Raw genomic sequence first — 26,175 nt, forward strand, 5'->3', positions numbered from 1 at the left:
TGTTTCTTAGTCACTCAGTTGCGTCCGACTCTGTTGTTACTCCATGGATTGTAGCCCACCAGGCTCCTCTGTCCATGGAATTTCCCAGGCAATAAAGCTGGAGTGGGTTGCCATTTCCTTCTCCAGGGGATCTTCCCGACCCAGGGATTGAGCCCATATCTTCTGAATTAGCAGGTGGATTCTTTACCACTGAGCCACCAGGGAAGCCCCATAGAGATATTTAGAAGTAACCTAAATGTCCAGCAAAGAGTCGAACACAACTTGGCAACTGAACAACAGTGACAAATGTTCAGCAAGAGGGGACTGAGTAAATCATGATGCATTCACAAGATAAAATATTCTGCAGCCAAAAATGAAGACTGAAGCAACAGGGAAAATCCTTTGGAAAAGAATGTTGCATCAAAATGGCACCTGCACATGGTCTGTGCCATGGATGGTGCATCAATCAGGGCCCTGTTAGGGAAGTAGAACCCGTAGGAGACGCATTATGAGGGTTAGTGCCAGGAACTGGCTTATAGAGCTTGGGGACTGGTAGGCAAGTTTGAAGGACTCAGAGTCTAGGCTCGCCTGAAGCCATGGAGCCTACAGGCATCCGGCATCATCAAGCTGACCCCACTCCAGCCTGAGGCTTGACCTTTCCTGTGCCCCACCCCCTTACCCTCCTCCTATCTGAAGATGTAAGGTGGCGGGTGGGGATCACTTTCTCTCCTGTTTTTCAGACTTGGCCTCAGCATTCATCATCCCTGGGCTGAGTGCCTGCCTGACACATCGCAACCCACCCCACCCCCCAACCGCCATTACCTCCCAAGGCCTCCTGGGGCTGGGTGGGGAGGGCTGCAGGGGGGAACAAAGCCTAAACACATGGATCCCATCAGTGACCTCACTCTGACTGGCCATGGCTAGATTTTCCCTGGCCTGGGTGTGTGATCTGTACAGGTCCCCCAGGACGAACCAAGACAAAGTAGGAAGTAAGTCAGGCTATGAGTAGCTGTATTACCTTGGGCAAGTCCCTGCCTCTCTCTGGGCTCTATGGCCACCCCTGATTCTAACGTGGGAAGTGTTTGATTATGCCAGTGTCACCCTCTGTGCATCCTGGGGTCAATGTCCAGAGCTAAACTGCCCAAAGCAGGGCTGTGTAGATGTGGGGGCTGGGGCTAGTGGCACAAGAGGGAGCCCCCTGGTCTGGGGCAGGGGCGTTTATGCCTGGAGTCAGATCTGCCCCTACTGGCTCCACACCTTATGCCTCAGTCCTGGGCTGAGCCCACCAGACCCAGGGACCCTGTAGGACCCACTTCTGAGGCATCAGTGCCCACCCCAGTGTTGGCACAAAGGAGGCAGAGAAAGGAAAGAGAAAGGGAGGCAGGGAGGGAGGAAGACAAAGATAGACAAAATGAGAGGGATTGAGACTTCACCACCACTGGTGATCCAGTGGTTAAGACTCTGAATTTACAAGGCAGGGGGATCTCTGGTCAGGCAACTAAGATCCTACATGCTGTGTGCAGCCAAAAAATAAAATTAAAAAAAAAAAAGAGGAAAGGATGAAGGGAAGAAAGAAGGAAGGAAGGAAAAGATAGTGGGGCTAAAGCAGAGGAACTGGCAGAGGGGATGAGTGAATGAAAGAATGAGTGAACAAGTGACTGAGTGAGTGTGAGGCAAGGCTGAGATGAGGCCATGTGCGGTGAGCAGTCCATCACCTACGGAGCCCAATTTTCCTGCTGGGTCAGAACAAAGCGCTAGACGGACAAGCCCGGTCCTTTTGACAGACAAAACCACTGAGGCACAGAGAGGGGAGGAGAACACAGGAGGTTGTGCAGTGAATAGAGGCAGGGACAGGACCAAGGCTCGTGGGCCAAGGCTCTTCCCAAGACCATGCTCGGAGGAGAAGTGGTTTCCTAGAGTCCAGTGGGAAGGTGACTTTGGTGTTGGGCCAGGGCCCAGGAGGGAGGCAGGAGGGGGGCGCCCTTGGATGGGTGGTGCAAGGTGGGGACCGGGTTCGGAGAGGCCAGTGAGCAGCAGTTGACCTCTCCTGATGTGACCACAGCTGTCCCGGGACCGGGGGGCATGGGCACCCCCTGGGCCTGGGGGCTCCAGCAGCTCAGAAAGCCCCCTCCCTGGAGCCACCATTCTCACCAGCTTGGGCGTCCTAGCATTTTCTCAGCCTGTTCCTTTGGCCCTGGCTACCATCTCTTCTCTCCCCCTCTACCCACTCTCTCCCTTCTGGTCTCTCCTTCCTCCCTATTGTCTATCCTTGGGTGTTGGTCTCTCCCTGGTCTCTGCCTTTCTCTGCTCTCTTGGTCTCTGTCCTTATCAGGCCATCCGACTCTGGCTCCTGCTGTCACATCTGCCTAAGTTCCCATCTGCTTGACGCGTTCCCTCTCTTGCTCGGTTCCGTCCTGGTGTTCCCCTCTGTCTCTCTCTTGTCACCTCCAGTCCTGATTTTCTCTCTGTCTCTGTCTCATACTCCCTCTTTTCAAGTCATCAAAGGCCCTGCTCTGGGCAGTGCCGCCCCTCCCAAAGCCCAGTCATGCCCATCTCTGGTGACAATTACCCTGGCTGGAATGGAATCTTCCAGTGCTCCAGAAAGACCCACAGGCATTACATGGGGACCAGATGGTGACAGATTCCTCAAGAAACTAACCTCTTTTAAAGGGCTTGGGGCCTCAGGGGAGGCCACACCAACCGAAGAGCAAAGATCTACAGTCCTGTGGCTGCCAAACCTCCTCTTGGGCAAAACTCTGGGAGGCACAGGAGGCGGTGCCAAGAGAAAAGGTATATCTTACTGTGTGTAAATTATGCCTTAATTTAAAAATTGGAACAGGAAGGCAAATCCAACCACATTACTCACATCTGTGCAAACCTGACCAGTGGCTCCTAGCTTACTCTTTGCAATCGTTTGTAAGGCCCAGTATCAGTGTTTTTCAAACTGTGGGCCATGACTTTTTAGTACAGGAGGGGAAATCAATTTGAGGATCGTGACCAGCATTCTTTTCTTAGTGAAGTAGAATGAAATGAAATATAGGAGTGTGTGTATATAATAAAGGTATGTTTTATGAAATGTTGACTTCAGTGTTATTTTTGTATATGTGCGTTTATACTGACCTTTGAAGTGAAGTCACTCAGTCATGTCCGACTCTTTGTGACCCTATGGACTATAGTCTGCCAGGCTCCTCCATCCATGGGTTGAAAGTCATTCAGTCGTGTCTGACTCTTTGCCACCCCAGGGAATTCTGCAGGCCAGAATACTGGAGTGGGTAGCCTTTCCCTTCTCCAGGGGATCTCCCCAGTACAGGGATCAAACCCAGGTCTCCCTCATTACAGGCGGATTCTTTACCAGCTGAGCCACTAGGAAAGCCCAAAGCTGCACCCCAAGTGTTTATACTGAATTGAAATATAAAATGTATTTCTTACTGTGGGTTATAATCAACCAAAAATAAAAGTGCTCAGTGTGCCCTGCTCCCCAGCCCCGTTATCTGTGTACTTTATCTCCTCTCTTTCTCCCTGACTCTGCTGCAGCCTCACTGATTTTCTCATTGTTCCTGCATCACTCTTGCCTCAGGGCCTTCATGCTGGCTGTTCTGACTGGAACATTCCTACTCCAGATTCCCCATGGCTCCCTCTTACTTCTTCCAGGTCTCAGATGTCAGCTTCCAGACAGTGGCCACCCTGTAGTCCCCTTGCCTCATTTTATTTTCCTTCAGAGCACTTCTTTCCATTTACCTGGAATAGTATATATTTATTTGTCTACTTCTCTCCACTAGAATGTCAGTTCCTTAAAGGCAAGGACTGTGTCAGTTTTACTCACTGTTGTACCCCCACGTTTAGAATAGTGCTTGGGACACAGCAGACATTTACTGAATATGTTCCATTGAATCATTACCGTCTTTGCCCTGATAGGACATCCAATCTTGTTTAGAAGACCTCTTACATTTCCTGGAAGCTGCCTTTATTCTACACTGAAAGGAGAGGGGACACACCTGAGAATTCAAGGGGGTTCCCCAACCCGTAAGACCCGAGCATCCTCTGGAATCTCTGCTGCCTCACTGGAATTCCAGCGAGAACTGGCTCCCTGGCTCCTTCCGGAGCAGCTCAGCTGGGATTTCCTATTGTCCACAGAGATCCCGGTGGTCTGTGCAGAACCCCTGGGCCTGTGCCCAGCTGAAGCAAACAACATGGAAATGTTGGGATGTCTCACTCCAGTCGACAAGATTTGTGGGCAGAGTGCGCCAGCTGAGACAGAAACAGAGAAACCTGAACCCTCAGATGGATGGGAGAGGGGGGCCTCCTAGCATGGGCGGCAGCCTCGCCACCATGCCCCATCCCACCAGTGGCAGCCAGAGAAGCCCTTTCAGGAGCCCACACCTGGCTTTGTGGGGAAGGATGGGGATGGGGGGCAGTGGGGGAGGAAGAGACCACACCTCCAATAGTCTGAGGATCAGAGCAAGTTCCCTCTATCAAATTGATCTTGTTCTCCAAGGTGGTGAATCTCAGGCTCAGAATGCTGGGAATTTCTTAGAGATTAAAGAGTAAAACTCCACCATTTCACAAGCAAAGAAACCGAGAGCCAGACCAAGGAGCAACACCCCCAGAGTAACATATTGAGGTGAGTCTAGAACCTGTATCTTGCAAACACCACTGTAGGGGTTTTGGACCAGGAAGAAGTTACAGGGCAGGCCAGGGGCAGCAGGGGCAGAAAGCACTGAAGCATAACCATTGAGCCCAACCTAGTGCATCGGGGGATCTCCAGCACCCGGGTGGCGTTTGAACTGGCTCTTTGATCCTGGGGGTGGGCTTGGGATTGAGAGAGATTTAGTTAAGCTAAGTTTCAGAGGTGGGGACCTAGGAGGAACTGTGTGGCTAGTATCCAGATTGGGTGTGTAGTGGTGAGAGGGCAAGCTCAAGATTTTGTCTTGGTTGTCAGCAGTTAGCCTTAGGCCAAGTGGAAGAATTAATGGTCAAGAACTTAATGCTAGGAAGAGATCAGGGACCACAGGAGTGTGCTACCCATCCCCACCTCAGTTCTCATGATCTCTCCCCTAACCCTACCTGACCCTGCCCTGCCTCCCCTCCCTAAGGCAGCACTGTCCCTACAGGTGGCGTTTCTCCTTTGCCAAGTGCCAATGCTATTTTGGGATACGGAACCTGCCAGTTGCTTGGAGACTGGGCTAAGGCCCCCACCTCCTGCAGGGATGCTGAAGGTCTGGGAAGCAGGAGCAGGGCCTGGGAAAACATGCCATCAAAGCTGCCTGGGCAATTCCCTCCGGCCATGGAGAAGAGAGAGGGCTGCAGGGTCACAGCACGCAGCTAAATATAGGGACGTTCGGAGGTGGAAGTGGTTCCTGCCGGCTGCAGGGGGCCATCCAGTTCCTTCATCCCCGAAGCTGGGAGGAGGCTCTTGGGAACAGCATTTATGAGACAGCGTGTGCTGGGCTCAAGCACTTGGAAGACCTCCATCTGGATTTGGTGTCAGATGTCCGTCTATGGCCAGTGTGATCGCATTGATTATCCCCTGTCTTATTTATTAATTCCAACCATATCTATTTGGACTTAGAGCTCAGGTTCAGAAATCCCTGCTTGTAGGAAGAAATGCTTTCCTGGGGAGACAAACTTGTAAATGGCCAACGACCTGTGGGTAAATGGCATGAGGACTGAGCCTTGAACATCACTGTCTATCCCGCTAGAATGTGAGTTCCCGGAGGCAAGGGTTTTTGTCTGTTTGGTGCACTGCTATATGCTCAGTAGCCCCTAGATCAGTCATGTATTTGACTCAATAAATATTTGTTGGATAAATAAATATTTTATTCAAAAGGTGCTCAATAAATATTTGTTGGATAACTGAATATGTGACTCTGCCCAGACAATCAGAATGGTCTTTATGGAGCAGCAGTCTGTGGCTCTTGAAGGAAGGATAAAATTTTGAACCAGTCCACTGGGGATGGGAATATCAGGCAAAAAAGACTTCCATTGAAAAGACAGAAAACATATGATATACTCAGGAACACTGAATTTAGTTTTATATGGGAGCCAAAGTGGGAGGAATAGTGGAACAGATCCCAAGGGGCTGTGAAGATGGCCAAGGACCCTGTTGTGCAGCCCAGAGGTGTCCAGAATGGTGTGCACAAAGTGACCCATTCTTGTAGACAGAACATTCTAGAATATTTATTTATACTTGCCTTTACCTTTTAAAAAAAGGAAGAAAAAATTAAGCACTACTAACATTAACCAAATAGACTAGGTCATATGTCCCATATCCCAGGTCTCCTGAGGAAGCTTGGATGGTATCCCCACTCCCCCGATGATGACTTCAGTTAACCTGCCACAGGCCTCATTCAGGCACTTAATTTTACAAAAACAAAAGTCTTTAAATAATTGAATCTTTACCAAACATGTTATTGACAAAGGCAGGGGCCATAAAAATCTTTTGCACCATAGAGAAATTTTCTGGTTGTTTCATAGCAAAGTCATTAAAAGAGTTGCCGCCATTTTGGGGGGCTGTGCTGGGTTTTTGTCGCTGCTTGGGTTTTTGTTTCCGGTTGCAGTAAGCGGGGGCTACTCTTCCTTGCGGTGTGCGGGCTTCTCATTGTGGCGGCTTCTCTCACTGTGGAGCACAGGTTTCAGTGTTTGCCACTCCCGGGCTGCAGAGCACAGGCTCAATAGCTGTGGCGCTCAGGCTTAGTTGCTCCACAGCACGTGGGATCTTCTCAGATGGAACTGGTGTCTCCTGCACTGTCAGGCAAATTCTTCACCACTGAGCCACCAGAGGAGCCCAAGAGTTGCCACCTTAAAAATGAGGTTTTTCTGTTTTGTTTTGTTTTACAAAAAGACAAACCATCCAAATGTGCCAGCTTTCTTTGTGATGACAAGGAAATGCTATCCAGTAGAAGCTAAAACAAATGAATGCCATAGGTAAAGATGTTTTAAGATTAAAAGAAAGGAACCACTTTGGGAAGGAAACTCGCACTACAGACAGAATACTTTGCAGACGTATTTTGGAACGATTTTGTTACTGAGCATTGTCTGTTGCATCTGTACATTTGAAATATAATATAATATAAAGAATTTTAAAATCTTCTGACTGAAGAGTTTCAGTTGGTTTTGAACTCTTTTTTGTCAAAAATATTTTTAAAGTAACACCTTCTGATTAGTTTCCAACAAGAGATTGATATCATTTAAATAAAATTACAAAAACCTCTGCATGGAATTAAAAAGTTCACACCAGCCTATTATAGAGTGAAGTAAGCCAGAAAGAAAAACACCAATACAGTATACTAACACATATATATGGAATTTAGAAAGATGGTAATGATAACCCTGTATGCGAGACAGCAAAATAGACACAGATGTATAGAGCAGTCTTTTGGACTCTGTGGGAGAGGGTGAGGGTGGGATGATCTGAGAGAATAGCATTGAAACATGTATATAATTATATATGAAACAGATCGCCAGACCAGGTTCGATGCATGAGACAGGGTGCTCAAGGCTGGTGCACTGGGATGACCCAGAGGGATGGGATGGGGTGGGAGGTGGGAGGGGAGTTCAGGATGGGGAACACATGTACACCCATGGCTGATTCATATCAATGTATGGCAAAAACCACCACAATATTATAAAGTAATTAGCCTCCAACTAAAATAAATAAGTTTTTAAAAAAAGAAAAGAAAAAATAAAATAAAAAGTTCAAACTGTGTGATTTAGTAAGCACAACCAGGAACATTCTTCTTCCACATGGAGCATCTGCTCTTTATGAGGTATGTATACTTTTCAACTACAATAGAAATTAAACCAAATGAAAATATACATGGAGTTTAGTACCAGATTCTCAGTTAATGAATGCACCGCATCATGAAACCAAGGTTTTATTTTAAATGAACCACACTTTTTTTTTTTTTTATTGAAGTACAGTTGATTTCTAATGTTGTGTTAATTTCTGCTATAGAGCAAAGTGACTTACTTGGTTATATGCTCTTTTTATACTCTTTTCCACTATGATTTATCCCAGGACATCAAATACAGTTCTATGTGCTATACAGTAGGACCTTGCTGTCCATCCATTCTATGTAATAGTTTGCATCTCAGTTCAGTTCAGTTCAGTCGCTCAGTCGTGTCCGACTCTTTGCGACCCCATGAATCGCAGCACGCCAGGCCTCCCTGTCCACCACCAACTCCTGGAGTTCACTCAAACTCACGTCCATTGAATCGGTGATGCCATCCAGCCATCTCATCCTCTGTCGTCCCCTTCTCCTCCTGCCCCCAATCCCTCCCAGCATCAGAGTCTTTTCCAGTGAGTCACTTCTTCACATGAGGTGGACAAAGTACTGGAATTTCAGCTTTAGCATCATTCCTTCCAAAGAAATCCCAGGGCTGATCCCAAAATTCCAGTCCATCCCTCAACCTTCCCTCCCCCTTGGCAACCACAAGTCTGCTCTCTATGAAAAATGAACCACATTTAAGTACAATTTTTAGTAATAGTATATATAATCAGAGAAAGATTTTTTAAACCATTAAAGAAAAAGAAAACAAAACATAAAATAACTGATTTACTCTTTCATTCTTTTTTCAGTTTCTATTTTTTGGTATATGTTTTATCATTTATCTAGTATATTTGTATGGTGGCATATGCATATAATTTACAAATAAATGTATACATATATTGGTTAGATTGCATGAACTTTGCTTTTGCTGATGGGAGGGTGAGGTTCATCTGTGGCCAAGAGTGATGGGGAAGTTAGGGAGGAATTCTGGAGGGAAAGGCTGGATCCATATTAAGGCCACTTTGGGCACGTGAGGCCCAGTGTCTAGACAGGAGACTGGGCTGTGATCTAGACTGGATTCAGGAGGGGGCCTGAGCTGGCCCTGGAGCTGAAGGGAGGGTGGAGTGGGGAGTGGAGGATGCCTGCGGTGATAGATGGGATGAGGGGTGAGAGAGCTCCAGAGGCACCCCTGCTATTGCCTTGGTCCATGTGATGAGGTAATGATGTGGGGTCCCTGATAGAGGAGACGACCAAGGCCCTGGGAGAGTCTGCTCTCCCTGCAGGCTGGCTCAGCTCCAGGGCCCAGACAGGGCCTCCTCCTGCCTTGTTGTCCTGCACAGCCCAGCTGAGCCAGGGAGGGCTGCACCAGAAGTGCTCATGCTAGCAGCCAGTGTGGGGTGGCCAGAGCCCCAGGTCCCAGGCTACCGGGTCTGAGGTTACCCTGGCAACAGACTCTGTTGTGATGCTACACAGAACCAGGGGCCTGTTAGTCAGAGCCATGCAGGAAGGTCCCCTCTGGCCCTGGAAGGTCTGGCAGGCCAAATCTGGACATGCCTGGGAGTGGCCCAACAACTCGCCATTGTCTGGCCTGGCCCTGGCTGCCAGGCCAGGAGAAGAGCAGTTGGTCAGAGGGGACTGGGGTTTGAAAGTCAGTCTGTCCATTCACAAACTGTGCTCAGAGAGCAGGCAAGTCAGCCCTGCCCTTGGTGTTGGGGAGGAGCGCCCCTGTCTTTCGAGTGAGATGGGAGAGCAGCACAACTAAGACACATCCTTCCAAGTACGCCTTACTCCCTGCAGAGTTCCCGTGGGAGCTCACTGCATTCACACCAGTGGTGTGACTGGAAGGCTCACACTTCAGGATCCCCCGTGGGGATGACTTCAGGGGAAAGGCGGCTCACTTCAGACCTGAACTGATATGTTCTAATCTAGCCTGTGGTGTTGGAGAAGACTCTTGAGAGTCCCTTGGACTGCAAGATCAAATCAGTCAATCCTAAAGGAAACCAGTCCTGAATATTCATCGGAAGGACTGATGCTGAAGCTGAAGCTCCAACACTTGGGCCTCCTGATTCAAAGAGCTGACTCATTGAAAAAGGCTGGGAAAGATTGAAGGCGGGAAGACAAGGGGCCAACAGGGGATGAGATGGTTGGTTGGCATCACCAACTTGATGGACTTGAGTTTGAGCAAGCTCCAGGAGATGGTGAAGGACAGGGAAGCCTGGCATGCTGCAGTCCATGGGGTTGCAGAGAGTTGGATACGACTGAGCGCCTGAACAACAACAACAACAACAGCAAATCCTGGGATACACAGTCCCCTTGTCCCTGGGCCTCAGTCTTCCCATGGGATGCCAGCATGCTGCCCAAGAGACTTGCCCCATCTCCCGGGTCAGAGAGCCCATCTCCCTGACCTGGTTCCTGCCAGCCCCCACTCCATCTACATCCAAAATTTTTTTTCACTTTTTGGTTAAATTTCTTGGCAGCATTTCACAGTGGACACCTGAGGGATTTTAGGTCCTCAAGCAGGGATCCAACCAGCAGCAGGAGTCTTAACCACTGGGCTGCCAGAGAAGGCCCCATCCACCCTAGCCCCGTCCCCCTCCCTCCTCCACCCTCCCCGCATCAGGTCGCTCTGCCAAGTTACTGAGCTCCCCTGCTGCTCCTCCAGTTTGCTGCTCCTGCTGCGGGGCCAGTGAGGAAAGTGGTGAGAGACCCTGGGCCCAGCAACACCCCTCTTCACCCCGCTAAGACTGAGGGAACCCACTGGGCTACTGTCCCCAGGCAGAGGTCCCTTCCCTGCTGTGCCCAGCCCCCTGGCCCCTCTGTGCACACACAGATGCCCTCAGGAGTACAGTCTCCTAGTGACTGGCCTCCCTGGAGCCACTTCCCTCCCCAGTCTGTTCTGTGCATGTCAGTCAGGAGGGTAAAGAGAGTGACCTCACAGGGAGGCGCCCCTACCGAGTGAGCTCCCACACTTCTGATCACATTTAAGGAATTGTTATTTTTATTATTAACGTGGGCGTCTCTTGTTGGCTTTTTTGGGCTGTTTGGTGAATAATTCAGGCGTGGGTTGGGCCCCACTTCCCTTGACCTTCCATTGGGTCCAGGGGTTGCAGTGGGTGGGGGTGGCTGGGTGGGAAGCCACGCCCTCCAGGAAGAACCTGCCTCTCAACCAACGTGCCTGTCAGGAAGCTGTGTCAACAGCAGAGCAGACCTGAATCACTCGGCCCTCCCCTCCCTGCCCCTTGGGGAACTCTGAGAATAGATCCAGGAGCCCTTCCCAGAAGCTGCCCCAAGGCTCAGTCAGAATCCCGCCCCTGCCAGTCACCTGAGCTCTGCATGATCCTCACCCCCCACCTCCCCCTCGGCCTTCCCTCCTGAATCTCACATCCCTGTCACAACCATCTCTGCGGGCCCTGCTATTTCCCGCTGATCTACCCTTGCGCAAGCTGTTCCCTCTACCTGGACTGCTTTCTTTCTTCTGAGCCATTGCCCCCAGGAAGTGCACCCAGATTCCCCCGCCTGGAAGGGGTCTTTTCCTCAGCACCTTGTAGGCCCCACTTTAAAGGCCCCCAGTTGGAGCTCCAGCTCCTCACTGCAGCAGGAGCAAGGGCTGCAACCTTCATATGGGACCCTCCCTTTTTTCTCTATTTTACGAATGAAGACACTGAGGCTCAGAGAGGCAGAGCTAGGCTCCAAAGCGAAGTGACAGAGCAGCAGCCCCCTCAGATGACCGTCTCAGACCTGCTTGTCTTCAGTGGACAAATGTCCTGAAGGAAATCTGAGTTAAAAAAAAAAAAACAAAAACTTAATTAACCCAAATCAACTCTCCAGTCATCCGGTGACTCTCCCAGATTCATTCCTCTGGACAATTAGCACTCTAAACCTCTTTTTCCGGTAGAGATATGGTTCCTAAAAACATCCTCAGGGAATTCAAAGATCTGGGAGGGACCTGGGAACCAGTTGTCTCCTCCTTATGAGCCTGGGTCTGCCTCCTGAGGGGGACTCCCGGCAACTCCTGGAGAGCCCAGCTTCCCCAGCACCAAGGGCAGTATGTTCACTCTTAATTTATGCTCATAGCAACCTAGCTCTGTGGGTACTATTATCCTCATGGCATGGGGTCAGGGGAGACTGAGGCTCAGAGAGGTTGGCAGTAACCTGAACAGATCTGCCTAGCTCTTAAATTCATGTCGGTACCCTACCAAGTGGGGACCTCCCCTCCCTTTGTTTCCCAGGGCAACCCCTCCCACTGTGGCCAGGGGTCCTCTGCCAGGGGAAAGCATTAGGCAGCTCCTTTTGCCAGAGGAGCTGCCTTGGGGATCACAGAGCTTGGCTGAGCTCCCACACCTCCTGCTCTGGCCCTGTCCCTGAGGCCATGTGGATGGTGGTTCCCTCTTCGTGTAATGGAGGCAGCTATTGAGGAAAGGGTCCAGACTTGGAGTTGGGAGCCTGGGGTTCGACTCTTTGGTCTGCCATTTATTTGCTGCACCATGACCTTGGATTAGTCACTCACCTCCCTAAGCCTCCGAAGAATTGTCTCCTAGATGAAATGAGGGCGTGGAGGGTGACATGAGCAGGATCACAGTGGGCTTCCCTGGAAGTGAGCTGGGTGTGAGGTCACGGTGGAGGGGGGCAGGCAGGAGGAAGTTCGGTCCAAGAGACCAGGCCATCCCAGGTGCGGGTCGAGAAACCAAGCAGGAAGGAAAGGTGGGTACGAGAGCCAGGACGTGCTTGTCCGTAAGTTCAGGGCACATGGCTCCCCTCCATGGGCAGAAGGCAGGAAGAGCTTTCTCCCTTGGAATGTGCCCCTCCACCTCCTCCATGCTGCAAGACACAGACCTTCAGCATTTGGGCTGAATTAAGAGCGTCAGACGTCAGCTGCCTCTGAATCACAGGCTGCTCGAGCCTGGAGAGGATATGGGATCACATCTTCACACTTACTGTCTGGAAGACTCTGGGGGTCGTCGGGGGTGCCCAGGAGGAGGGGTCTCTGGGCCCCACTCTGGCTTCTCTCACAACAGCCCCCCTTATCTGAGTTATATATTAGGTTCCCCTTATTTGAAGTGGAGAGAGAGTTCTGCACCCAAGCAGAGAAAGGGAGTAAACCACGAGAGCTTCCAAGGATCTGGCTTCAGTTCTGAAGCCAGACAGCCAGACAGTGAGGGTGGGATTAGAACCCCGTCTGCCAGGCTCATTCACTCATGCATGTGTATGCGCTTTCGCCCACTAATTAATTCAAGAAGCCCGCACTGAAGCCCTTCCCTGAGCCCTCCCGATGTTGCCCACGAGGATTTCATGAAAGCCAAAACAGACAGGATTCCCATCCTCAAGGAGTGTAACACCTAAGGAGATGACACCGATTAATGAGAGCTCATACATTCAATGTTATCGCCACCTGCCATGTACTTTACACATGTCAACTCTCCTGACAACAATATGAGGTGAGTAAATCCCCTATTACAGGTGAGGAATCTGAGATACGGGAGGTGAAACAGTATATCAGGCAGCCAGGAAGTGGCAGAACTGGCTGTCTGGCTACAGAGTGTGTGTGCTCATGACTGCAACATTAAACAGATAAATATAATTCATAACCTATCCCACCTCCTCAGATGGTAAAGAATCTGCCTGCAATGCAGGAGACCCGGGTTCGATCCCTGGGTTGGAAAGATCCCCTGGAGAAGGAAATGGCTACCCACTCCAGTATTCTTGCCTGGAGAATTCCATGGACAGAAGAGCCTGACAGACTACAGTCCATGGGGTTGCAGACAGTTGGACACGACTGAGTGACCAGCACATACAGGCACATTTATGTTACAGAGAACCTGGCTAAGCTGAGGTTAGGTTGGCAAGGGATGTCAGCAAAGGCTTCTCTGAGGAAATGATGCTTGAGTTAACATAAGGCAATCAATTTTTGATAATGTTGCCAAGACCACTCCATGAGAAAAAGAGTAGTCCTCTTAACAAATGGTGCTGGGACAACTGGGTATCTACATGCAAAAGAATGAAGTTGATCTCCTATCTAATAACACACAAAAAGTGAACTTAAAATGGATCAAAGATCTAAAACTAAAGCTCTAAGACTCTTAGAAAAAAAAATAGTTGTAAATCTTTGTGACCTTGGATTAGGTAGTGACTTCTTGGGTATGACACCAAAAGTATAAGCAACTAAAAGAAAATTAGAAACATTGGATATCATCAAAACAAAAAACTTGCATGTTTCAAAGAACACCATCAAGAATAGGAAAAATTTTTACAAAGCCTTACATCTGATAAGGGATTTGAATCTAGAATATAATTAAGAACTCTTACAACTCAATAATAAAAAAGACAAAGAACCCAATTTAAAATGGGCAAAGAATCTAGACAGACATTTCTCCAAAGAAGATGTACAGATGTCCAATAAGCTCATGAAAAGATGCTCTGACATGATTACTCATCAGAGAAATGCAACTCAAAGCCACAATGAAATACCATTTCATGCTCACTATGATGGAGATATGATATATATGACAATAAAAAGTGTTGATGAGGATGTGGAGAAATTGGAAATTGATGTAGCCTCTAAGGAAAATAGTCTTGTAGTTCCTCAAAAGGTCAAACATCGAGTTACCACATAATCCAACAATTCCACTCCTAGGAATATATACAAGGTTAATGAAAACATATGTCCTCAAGAGGCTGGTCATAGCAGTATTAGTCATAACAGCTAAAAAGTGGGAACAATCCAAATGTTCATCAACTGATGAATGTATAAATAAAATGTGGTATCATCTATGTGATGAAATATTGCTCAGCAACAAAAATAAATAAAGTAATAAAATATGTACCAACAGAAGAATCTTGAAAACATTATGCTAAGTGAAAGAAGCCAATCTCAGAAGACCATATATTGTATGATTCCATTTATATGAAATGTCCAAAATAGTCAAATCCATAGATAACACAGATTAGATTCAGTTCAGTTCAGTCACTCAATCATGTCCGACTCTTTGTGACCCCATGAATCGCAGCACGCCAGGCCTCCCTATCCATCACCATCTCCAGGAGTTCACTCAGACTCACGTCCATAGAGTCAGTGATGCCATCCAGCCATCTCATCCCCTGTCGTCCCCTTCTCCTCCTGCCCCCAATCCCTCCCAGTGTCAGAGTCTTTTCCAATGAGTCAACGCTTCGCATGAGGTGGCCAAAGTACTGGAGTTTCAGCTTTAGCGTCATTCTTTCCAAAGAAATCCCAGGGCTGATCTTCAGAATGGACTGGTTGGATCTCCTTGCAGCCCAAGGGACTCTCAAGAGTCTTCTCCAACACCACAGTTCAAAAGCATCAATTCTTCGGCGCTCAGCCTTCTTCACAGTCCAACTCTCACATCCATACATGACCACAGGAAAAACCATAGCCTTGACTAGACAGACCTATGTTGGCAAAGTAATGTCTCTGCTTTTGAATACGCTATCTAGATTGGTCATAACTTTCCTTCCAAGGAGTAAGCGTCTTTTAATTTCATGGCTGCAACCACCATCTGCAGTGATTTTGGAGCCCCCAAAAATAAAGTCTGACACTGTTTCCATTGTTTCCCCATCTATTTCCCATGAAGTGATGGGACCAGATGCCATGATCTTCGTTTTCTGAATGTTGAGCTTTAAGCCAACTTTTCCCTCTCCACTTTCACTTTCATCAAGAGGCTTTTGAGTTCCTCTTCACTTTCTGCCATAAGGGTGGTATCATCTGCATATCTGAGGTTATTGATATTTCTCCCGGCAATCTTGATTCCAGCTTGTGTTTCTTCCAGCCCAGTGTTTCTCATGATGTACTCTGCATATAAGTTAAATAAGCAGGGTGACAATATACAGCCTTGATGAACTCCTAGTGGTTGTGAAATTTTGGGGAGGGAGGCAGTGATGATTGAGTATGGCAATTTTGTGGGGGAAGATGCAAATGTTCTAAAATTGAATATGGTAATAGTTACCCAAATCTGTGACTATCCTGAAAAACCAGTGAATTATGTATTTTAAATAGGAGAATTGTATGATATATGAATTATAACTCAATAGGACTGGTATTTAATAAGGATAGAAAAATGAGGAGGCGTTATGTGAGCCTGGAAGGGGCTGGGGCTTGGGATACGCCTTCTAAGCTAAGGGAGCTGCATGTGCAAAGGCCCTATGGCTGGGACCCTGGTATGTTTAAGAAAGCAAAGAAAACCATGTGGCAGGAGCTCACAGGGCAAAGAAGAGGAGAGAGAAGAGGCTGGAGGGTCAGACTGCCCAGGGACTTGAGGGCTGTGGCACGGTACCAGGTTCATGTGGAGGCAGGGCTGGGAGGGTCAGGCTCTCACACACACTCAGGCTGTCCTGCCCCTCCCCTCTTCCTGACCTCTCTCATCTGCCTGGGAAAACCCTAGGATAGGATGCGAGTTCTGGAGGAACTTTAGGAATTACTGGAATCAGAAGTCTCTTCTGAAAACAGGCTTGGCGGCAGAGCTGAGGTTTAATTCCCAGCTCTGCTGCTTGCTGCGTGACTCTGGGCACGTCACTTCCTCCTCTCTCTCTGAGCCCTGGTTTCTCCATCTGCAAAGTCTCGGCTCTCCTTGCTCTACCTTCCGGGTGGTGGGAGGAGTGGGGGGTGGAGAGAGCGGGTTGGGGGGTGGGAGTGCGATGACGTCCAGCGCTTTTAAAGAAAATTTTAAAAACCCAGACAGAAGTTATTATCTATCTGCCACCAGCTGCCTTTTTTCTGAACTCCAGGGTCGGCTGAGAGCCGCAGGATTGCTACACCCACTCTCTGGAAACACAGGGCTTTACTGAGATTGGCGGGAAAGCCTCAGGCCTGCAGGTCGCGCCTCCCCAGCTCCAGGACGCTTGGGGGGTCAGGGAGTGGGAGAGCTGGGAGCAGACAGGTTGTGTCCATGCCCTAGGAGCCGATTAATTGAGGGCAGAGCTGGGGGGCAGGCTGACTGGCCAGGGAAGCAGGGCTGAGCGTGGACTCCTTGGAGAGGAATGAAATCTGGGGCCTTGGCAGCTGGAATCTGTTCGCTTGCTCTCTGAACAAACACGGAGGCCTTCTGTGGAACCTTCAAGATCATTTCAGCTTAACACAGGCTTGGATTAGAGGAGGCAGCTGAGGCCTGGAGTTGGGGAAGCCTGACACAAAGCCGCCCAGTCAACAGGGCAGAGGGAAACAAAGAAGCCGGGAATGGTAAGAAAGGGAAGGGGCTTGGAGGTTTTCTGGTCCCAGCCTTACACTGCACACACAGAACAGCACTCTGTAAAGCTCAAATCACCCACAGTTAAGAGCACAGACCAGCCTTCAGAGAGAAGGATGGGCTGAGTGACCCACACCACCTCCAAGAGGATTCTATTATCCTGAGCCCCGAGGCCTCCTCTCTAGACCCTCAAGAGGAAGACACCATGGGCATCTTCCCAAAGTCCCATTCCTTGTCCTAGTCAGCCCACCCTTCACTCCCCTGTAACAGCCTTTCCCACCCTCTCTCCACCCCTGCCTCCCATTTTGACCTGGAGCCTGATCCCAGGTGAGGGCTCAGCCCAGGGTCCAGCCACCATACAACTAGCCAGATCCCTGAGGCCACCTGGCTCCCCTTCCTTCTTCTGACAAGCCCTCATATTCCAGGGCCACCCCTTCAGCTCTCACATAGAGCCTCTCTGCCTACCGCCTTTGACCGCAGCCCCAGACTTGCTTCCCTGGTTATTGGCTTCCCTGATAGCTCCGCTGGTAAAGAATCCGCCTGCAATTCAGAAGACCCCGGTTCGATTTCTGGGTTGGGAAGATCCTCTGGAGAAGGGATAGGCTACCCACTCCAGTATTCTGGCCTGGAGAATCCCATGGACTATAGTCCATGGGGTCACAAAGAGTCGAACACTACTGAGCGACTTTCACTTTCCAGACTTATATCCCAGTGGCCTCCCAGCCTCCCATCCACCCCTCTGCTCCAGTTCAATCTCCTCACAGTAGCCAGAGACACATTTTGGACATACTGGTCAGATCACACTCCTCCTCTCCTCAAAACCCATCCATGGCTCCCCAGCATCCTCAGGGGAAAGCCCAGCTCCTCAGCTTTCAGCTCAGGCCTTGCTTCCTGCTCCCCTAGCTCCTGCTGCCCTCAGGAGCCCCCGAGCTCGGCCATCCATGCACCAGACAGCCTCCGAGGCTTCCTGCTCTGGTCCCAGCTCCGTCTGCCCACAGCTCCTTCCCCCTCTTCCCTCTGGTCTGCCTGGCAAATACCCACCCATTCTTCAAGGATCATGCCGCCCAAAGATCGCCCCACAAGGTGGCCCTGACCCGTCCCTCACTCTATGCTCCCTCCCCCACTGGACCCTGTATAGACCTTGATCTACGCCTTGGTGATACCAAGCATACAGCCCCCTGCTCAGCCTGGGAAAAGGGTAAAAAGTAGGCAGAAAAGGAAGAGAAAAGAAGAAATTTATTTTCAGGTGCTTGCTCAATGACTCCTCCTCCAGGAAGGCCCCCAGACAGCAGAATCTCCCTGTCTTGGCCACCCAGGTTCCTTGCTTGCATCTCTGCAGATGCATTCACAGTTACTTGCCTTGACACACTCTTGGGATGTCAGTGGAGCCTGAGGCCCTGGCAAGTCATTTAGACTATACCTCATTTTACAGGTGGGGCTTCCCCGGTGGCTCAGCAGTGACAAATCTGCCTGCAATGCAGGAGGCACGGGAGACACTGGTTCAATCCCTGGGTCAGGAAGATCTGTTGGAGGAGGAAATGGCAATCCACTGCAGTATTCTTGCCTGGAGAATCCCATGGACAGAGGAGCCTGGCAGGCTATAATCCACAGAGTTGCAAAGAATCGGACATGACAAATGAGGCCCAGGGATGCAGAGCCAGGATGTAAACTCTGTCCCACCCCAAACCTAGTGCTCTTTCCCTGCTCTCACTGTCTGACGTTGGCATCTCTGGATCCCAGGAGCATGTGGTTGTGAAGGGTCCTCACCAGGACTGGGAGTCCCAAGTCACAGGTCTGAGCAGGCCTGAGCACAATGAGAAGGAAGGACTGGAGCCCAGGTAGAGTGAGTAGGGGTGGGCTATGAAGAAGAGGTCAGGGTCTGAGTCTGGAGAGGCATCTACTGTCCGCTGACCCCACCCCAGTGTTTTCTCAGCTCACTGGCTGAGCCAGGAGAAACTACAGTTGGAGCCCCATACAGCCCTCACCACTCTGTCCCTGGGGCCATGCTTCTGTGTCTTGAATCCCAGCTCTCGGATCTTGTGCACATGCTGCCACCTCCCTTGGTCTAGGCTTCCTGCTCTGTGAAACAGACATATTCACCGTCTTATACTATAGGGCTGTGTGTGAATTAAAAAGTTCATCCATGTACAGCACTCAGAACAGTGCCTGATGCACAGTCAGTGCCCAACAACAAGCTCATTATTATTATTATTTGGCCATTTTGCCCAATAGACAAGTCTTCCCAGGTGATGCTAGTGGGAAAGAACCCGCCTGCCAAAGCAGGAGACATATGAGACTCAGGTTCGATCGCTGGGAAGATCCCCTGGAGGAGGGCATGGCAACCCACTCCAGTATTTTTGCCTGGAGAATCCCATGGACAGAGGAGCCTGGCAGGCTGCAGTCTATAGAGTCACAAAGAGTCAGACACAAACAACTAAAGTGACTTAGCATGCATGTCCACCAGACACTGAATCAGGAGGGCTGTGTTTTCTGGGTCCCAATTCACAATAGCACCCATTCCCGTGCCTGGCCCAAATGTTTGTGCAAGTTGGAGAGCCTGAGTGGTGCGTGAAGGCACTTCAGCCTGTGTGCCCTTCACCTCCAGTTATCCTCACCGGGTAGCACCATGCTGTGCCATTGGCCAGCATGGCCTTAACAGAGTGGGCTCCTTGTGGCCTCTTCAAATCTGAGTGTGACCAGAAGGACAAGAACACATCCCCAGTGTTGGGAGTAGAGGACCCCTCAAGCTCTGTGTGAGGCTGGGGCTCCCTCTCCTCCTGCTTTCAGGGTTTCAGGGAGGGAATGGGGTAATGGGGAGAGGGGACGTCTCCCTGAGCATCTGTTTTGTGTCTTCCCAGGGCTGGCCCATCTCATCAGGCGTGTTTACATTCCCAAGTATCCCAGACAACCGTGGCTGATAAGGATGTCTCTGGTCTGGGAACCCCTGCAGTGACTTTCTCTCTAGATGGGGCCAAGCTAGCTCTGGCTGGAGAGGAAGAGTGCCTCTGGGTTTCTGAGAAGTTTCACAGTGCAATGCTCAAGTGTGGCTGAACCTGCGTGATTCTGGTGCAGGCTACCCAACCCCCCATCCCTCCCTCTCCTGTTGCTGCCTGCTGCCCTCCACTCCCCAACCTCATTCACCCATGACAGGATCCTGCCAGGCCCACCCAGCACCATTCCTCTTGCTCCTATAGCTCAGTTAATCTGGGAGCCACCTGAGGGCAGCATCACCTGGGACACATCCTGCCTGCACAGGGCTGGGCCTCTCGCACTAGACATCTGCCAGAACTCATGGCTTTTCCGGCTCCCTGGACCCACTCCTCCCCTCTCTCTGGACTAAGGCAGAGGCTGGAGTTACATCTTTGACTACTTCCTTTCTCACAAGCCTTACATGCCCATATCCTTCTAAGAAGCACTCACTATGTGCCTGGGTACTTTGTTGAATGAGTTCCCCAGACTCCCTGGGGCTTCCCAGGTGACTCAGTGGTAAAGAATCCACCTGCCAATACAGGAAATGCAGGACTCACGGGTTTGATCCCTGGGTTGGGAAGAATCCCCTGGAGGAGGAAATGGCAACCCACTCCAGTAATCTTGCCTGGATAATCGCATGAACAGAGGAGCCTGGCAGGCTACAGCCCATGGGGTTGCAAAGAATCATACACGACTGAGCAACTGATGATGCACACTAAACTCCCAAGAGGCGCTATCCTAATTACCATCAACACAAAAAATAAAGCATCCTAGATGGTTGATGACTTGCCCAAGGGCACACAACTGGAAGCCACAGAGCTGGCCTCTGAGACAGGGCTGTCCAACTTGGCTTGGAGGGCTCAACAGTGGGCAGAAGACAGACTCCAAGTTATACCTGCTGGAGTGGAAGTGGGGCACGGGAAGGAGCTTACTTGTGTCTGGCTGGGGGAACTCAGAGGGCTACAGGGGAAAGAGGAAAGAGGTGTACCTGTCACCTAATGCTGTGTACCCCAAGCCTAGTGCTTGAAACAATGACATTTATTTTGTCCTCAAATCTATATGTAGTCAGGGCTCAGGGCTTCCCTGGTGGCTCAGAGGTTAAAGCATCTGCCTGCAATAAGGGAGACCTAGGTTCGATCCCTGGGTCAGGAAGATTCCCTGGAGAAGCCAATGGCAACCCACTCCAATATTCTTGCTTGGAGAATCCCATGGACGGAGGAGTCTGGTGGACTACAGTCCACAGGGTCGCAAAGAGTCGGACGTGACTGAGCGACTTCACTTTCACTTTCCTTTCACTTTCAGAGGGGATAGTTCATCTCTGCTCGACTCGGCATTACCTGGGATGGTTGGCAGTCTGCGAGCTGGAATCATTTGAAGAGTCATTCATGGGTAAGTCCAGTGGTTGAAGCTGGCCATTGGCCAAGAGATTAATTGGGTAGGGCACTGGTTAGCCAGAACATTTAGAGTGGCCTCTCCATGTGGCTTGGGCTTCCTCACAATATGGTTACTGGATCTCAGAGAGAGAAACGGTGACAGAGAGGCATTCAGACAGATGGGTGGAAGCTGAGTTACCTTTGTAGATTTTAGCTTGGCAACTTATGTAACGTCATGTCTGCTGCATTCTCTTCACTGACACGGTCACAGGGTTCTGCTTAATTTCAAGGGGAGAGGCAATGCACTCCATTTCTTGATGGAGAATGGCAAGTTTTCAATATGAGGATCTGAAAATACTCCTGAGTCCATTTTCGGGAAATCTACCCCTCACAGGGACTTCCTCTCCTGACCTCTCCTCAGTAGTCTCACCTCCCAACCAGCAAGACACCTTCAGAGGCTCAGCAGACATTGCTCCTCTCATCCCAACTAGGAAAGCTTGGTCCTCAGTGGTGTGATGGGGAGAGAGTGTGAATGGCTGTGTACTGAGCATGTACACCAGGTCCTACCCTGGGCACTTCCATGCTTTATTACATTCCATCCATGCCGTGATTCCACATGGCGGGCCACGCAGCTCCTGTTCTGTAGGTGAGGAGACTGAAGCTGGGAGAGGTGAGGACTTATCCAGGCCACAAGGAGTCATCAGTGAGGCTGGGACCTGAAGTTGGGTCTGTGTGACTCCAAAGGTCCTGCTCTTGCCCTGCCCCAGGTGTCCCAGGTTCAAGATAAGGAACGGGTGATAAGCTGAAGCAGTAAGAACATAGGCCTTAGATCAGAGCTACTTTGGTTCTCACTGAAGCTCCTTGACCTTGGGTGGATCACTTCATCCCTCTTAGGCTCAGTTTTCGTATTTGTCCAATGGGATATCACAGACTTCACAGAACAAGTCAGAGAAATGCAATAATCTCTGTTACAAGTTTGGCAAAGCCTCTGGCATGTCATGCAGGGTACTCAGACCACCCAGCCCTCCCTAGAGTGGACCTGTTCATCTGTGGGCAGAGCTAAGCTGTCTGGAGCATAAGCCTTCTGCCATTCACCAAGGGGGAGCCCCGGGCTCCTATTGGCTATTTTTAGGCCTGTGTGGGCAACCACAGAACCACATGTGGGGTTTACCACCGCCTGGCCAAGCCCAGAAGAACAAGAAAACACTTCTGATGACAGAGGGTGAATATCTGAGGTCAGCAAGGACATGAGTGGTTCCCAGCACTTCCAGGCTGACATGGGATCAAGTCAGTCTCTCCAGGTCTCAGTTTCCTCATCTGTAAAATGAGGATAGCCATAAACACGGGAGCTCACATTTCTGTGCTGCTTACTAAGCGCCAAATACGGATCTCACATGGTTCTCGCTATGAGAGAGGCTGGGTCGCAGAAACTGCTCAGATAGAAGAGGGGCCAGAGTAGAACCAGGGCTTTTTACCGCTCTGCTCCCAGCCTCCTCAAACAGCTGGAAGAAGTTCAGGAGGATTAGCTGAGATCATGGATATCAGTATGTTTTTTAAACTGTAAACTAGACTCTAAACTGTAAACCAACAGGCCCAGAGACAGCCTAGGCTCAGTTCCATGGAGACCCCTTCCCACCCCTCCCCAACTCCAGCCTTCAGCCACAGCATTCCCACTTACTCATCTATTTTCCACGCCTGGGGAGACTTGTAAGATTTTATTTCCCCCTATGACCCCTAAACAGAGAAGGCGATGGCACCCCACTCCAGTACTCTTGCCTGGAAAATCCCATGGACGGAGGAGCCTGATAGGCTGCAGTCCATGGGGTCGCTAAGAGTCGGACACAACTGAGTGGCTTCACTTTGACTTTTCACTTTCATGCACTGGAGAAGGAAATGGCAACCCACTCCAGTGTTCTTGCCTGGAGAATCCCAGGGATGGGGGAGCCTGGTGGGCTGCCGTCTATGGGGTCGCCCAGACAGACATGACTGATGCAACTTAGCAGCAGCATGACCCCTAAAAACGTTTGAAAGCCACTGAGGGGTGAACTGCCACAGGAGGTGGCAGTGACACTCCCCAGGGCACAGAGTGAGGGCTGAGGTCCCAGGTGTCCCTGCCATTCGCCAGCCTGACCCACAGCTGCGGCCCTGGGGGCCACCTCCCGGCTTAGAGGAGCTCAAGCCTCGGGTCCATGCCTCTTCCTCATTCACATAGGACCTCTGATGGTCTCACTTTTCAGGTTCAGGAAACATCGTTCCTGGAAGAGTCACCAGCCGTGGTTAGAGCTCAGAAGCTCTGTTCTTCCCAGGAGGAAACAGACAGCAGTGAGGCTACGTTCATGTGTGCAACCTGCAATCATGTGACTCACACACACCACACGCACCACACAAGCCCGCTTCATGCACAAATTCACCTGTGCCCACACATATTTAGATCTTCACACACACATGTTCACACAGGCACACACAAAACACTTATTCCCACAGGCATCCATATGTACACATCACATTTATCCATAGCCCTACATTAAGATGCACCTATGGAACACACACACACCTTACCCGAAACACACATGCATGTCTCGTACACTCACATGGATTAACACAAGTGATGGATTTATGCAAAAAGCACACACACACCCAATCATCATATACTTCCATGGACAGACAAGTACCAAAACTCAATATACTCACACTGTGAAAGCTGGTATTTGAATGAATGCTCCCACAAACACACAGAGACTCATACAAACCTGGGTGTGTATATACATTTCATTGACACATATCCATACACAGAAACAATAAGCACAGTTTATATGAACATCAGTATATACACTACAGCCATCCACACGTGCATGTGCAAACACAAACACACACCCTTGCACATACACACACATACAAGCCCACCGGTGTCGCACACCAGTGTACATACACACTGCCTTGTCTGGCTCCCTTGTTGCTGAGTGAGTCTGCAAAGGTACACAGACTTAAGTATCTAGTTCCACTTCACCTGAAAACCCCCAGCCCCTGGGTGTGTGGGAGGGTGAACCAGACGCCCTCCCTGGAGGGGGCACAGTGGAAAGTATGACCCAAGGTGACTTTTGCAAAGAGCAAGAGTGAGGGTTTTTTCCACCCTTGTTACCTCACTGTACTGGGAGTGACCAGGGACACCATTGCTAATCCCCCTCCAAGGAGCCCCTCAACCCTTGAGGACAGCCAGGTCCAACCTCAGAGTTCCATCTCCTTAGTTAACTCAACAATTAACTCACCAGCACCTGCCCCCCACCCCCGTGTGCCAGGCGCTGGGCCGGCATTTGGAGGCAGAGAGGACAGCTGGAGTGGGGCTGCGGGGCTCACAGTCCGGAGGTGGGGCGATGGGTGGAATCAGGGGGAGGCTCAAGATCAAGTCCCTTGAAGTGTATTCACTTAATGATCCATTTGCCAAGGGATCAACCCTATAGAAGACTGATTTGCTGAACATACCAAGTTATCAACTTGTTGATTTCGGGGCTCTTTTTGTCAGTTCAGATGTACACAGCAATTTTATTGGAAGGATTAGAATTTGTTTTTTATCTTGTCTTTATGACAGACTTTTAAAGAATGTCCAGATGGTCAAAAGCTTAGGGTTGGGAGTGGTGCAGTTTAATAAACACACTTAATATTTGTAACCGGAGAAGGACTTTCTGGGGACATCCATCAGGAGCAGGACATTCTGGGAGTTCGGCATGACAGGCTGTCTGGGACCAACTGACCCCTTTCATGTCATGTAACCTATACCTGTGTTCTCTGACTTGCCCTGTGATCTTGGCCATGTCCCTTCTCTTTGGGCCTCTGCCTCTTCACGTACAAAGAGCTCATCATTAGGGCCCTGCTGATATTTAATGAGACCCTAGAGCCTCCTGTGACCTCCCAATTGCCCAGTGTGGCCAGGGTTCGGGCCGTGGGCACCAGACAAGATGCTGACTCTGTTGGGGGTAGCCCAGCCCTGCTTGGAAATCAAAGTCGTAGTAGTCAATACTCACCCATGTTGTACCAGTGTCTCTGTCTGAAGCGTGACATTTCTGTGTCTGGTCCCCAGCTCCAGGCAGAGGGGCCTAGCATGCCCAGGGTTGGGGTGAGGTGGGGCACATGGGGCTGCCGAAGGTGGGGCCCAACTCACTTTCCTTTCCTGATAACACGCTCGCTAACCTCATTTTTCTGAAAACCTTCCTTTTTCTGAAGGGAAATGCCACTGACATCACACAACTGGATTTTCAGCGAGGCAAGAGAACTTATGAACTCTTTGCAGGCAAGAAGGATGCATGCATGGGCCAAGGGGAATTGGAGAACCTCTGCTCTGAGGCTTCAGAGATGGGGACCCCTGGGCCAGAAAAAGGTAGAGATATGCCCTGAGGTCCACAGCCACACAGCAGAGCTAGGGCCAGAACCCATGCCCCTGCCTCTCAGCCAGGGCTCTAGATGGGGGCACCTAAACTGCTCCCCACATTGCCCCATTTTAATAATAGCACCAACATCCACTGAGTTGCCCGAGCCAGAAACTGCTCAAGTACCTCCTCACTGTAGCCACGAAGCTGCTCCAACCTGTCCCTGGGCCACCCCAGCTCAGGCCTCCTGGAGTCTCTCTAGGACCCCTGCCCAGCCTCTGCTCGGATCTCCCCACATCCGTTCAGGCTCCTTCCCTCAGTCTGTCCGATTGCTTGGGTGACATGGCTGAAACAGCCCACGATGTTACTCACCAGTGTAAATCCTTCCTGAGCCTCCCTGCTGGGCCTTCAAGGCCCTCCGTGGCTTTGAAGGGCCTTCGAGGCCCTCCCCCCATCTCTGTCTTAGCCACTCTCCTTACTGTCCCAGATTAGGGAACCCTCTTGCCCAGGCTCGTGCTGTTCCCTCTAT

The sequence above is a fragment of the Bos taurus genome, chromosome 15 (assembly GCF_002263795.3).
Source record: "Bos taurus isolate L1 Dominette 01449 registration number 42190680 breed Hereford chromosome 15, ARS-UCD2.0, whole genome shotgun sequence".
Lineage (NCBI taxonomy): Eukaryota > Metazoa > Chordata > Mammalia > Artiodactyla > Bovidae > Bos > Bos taurus.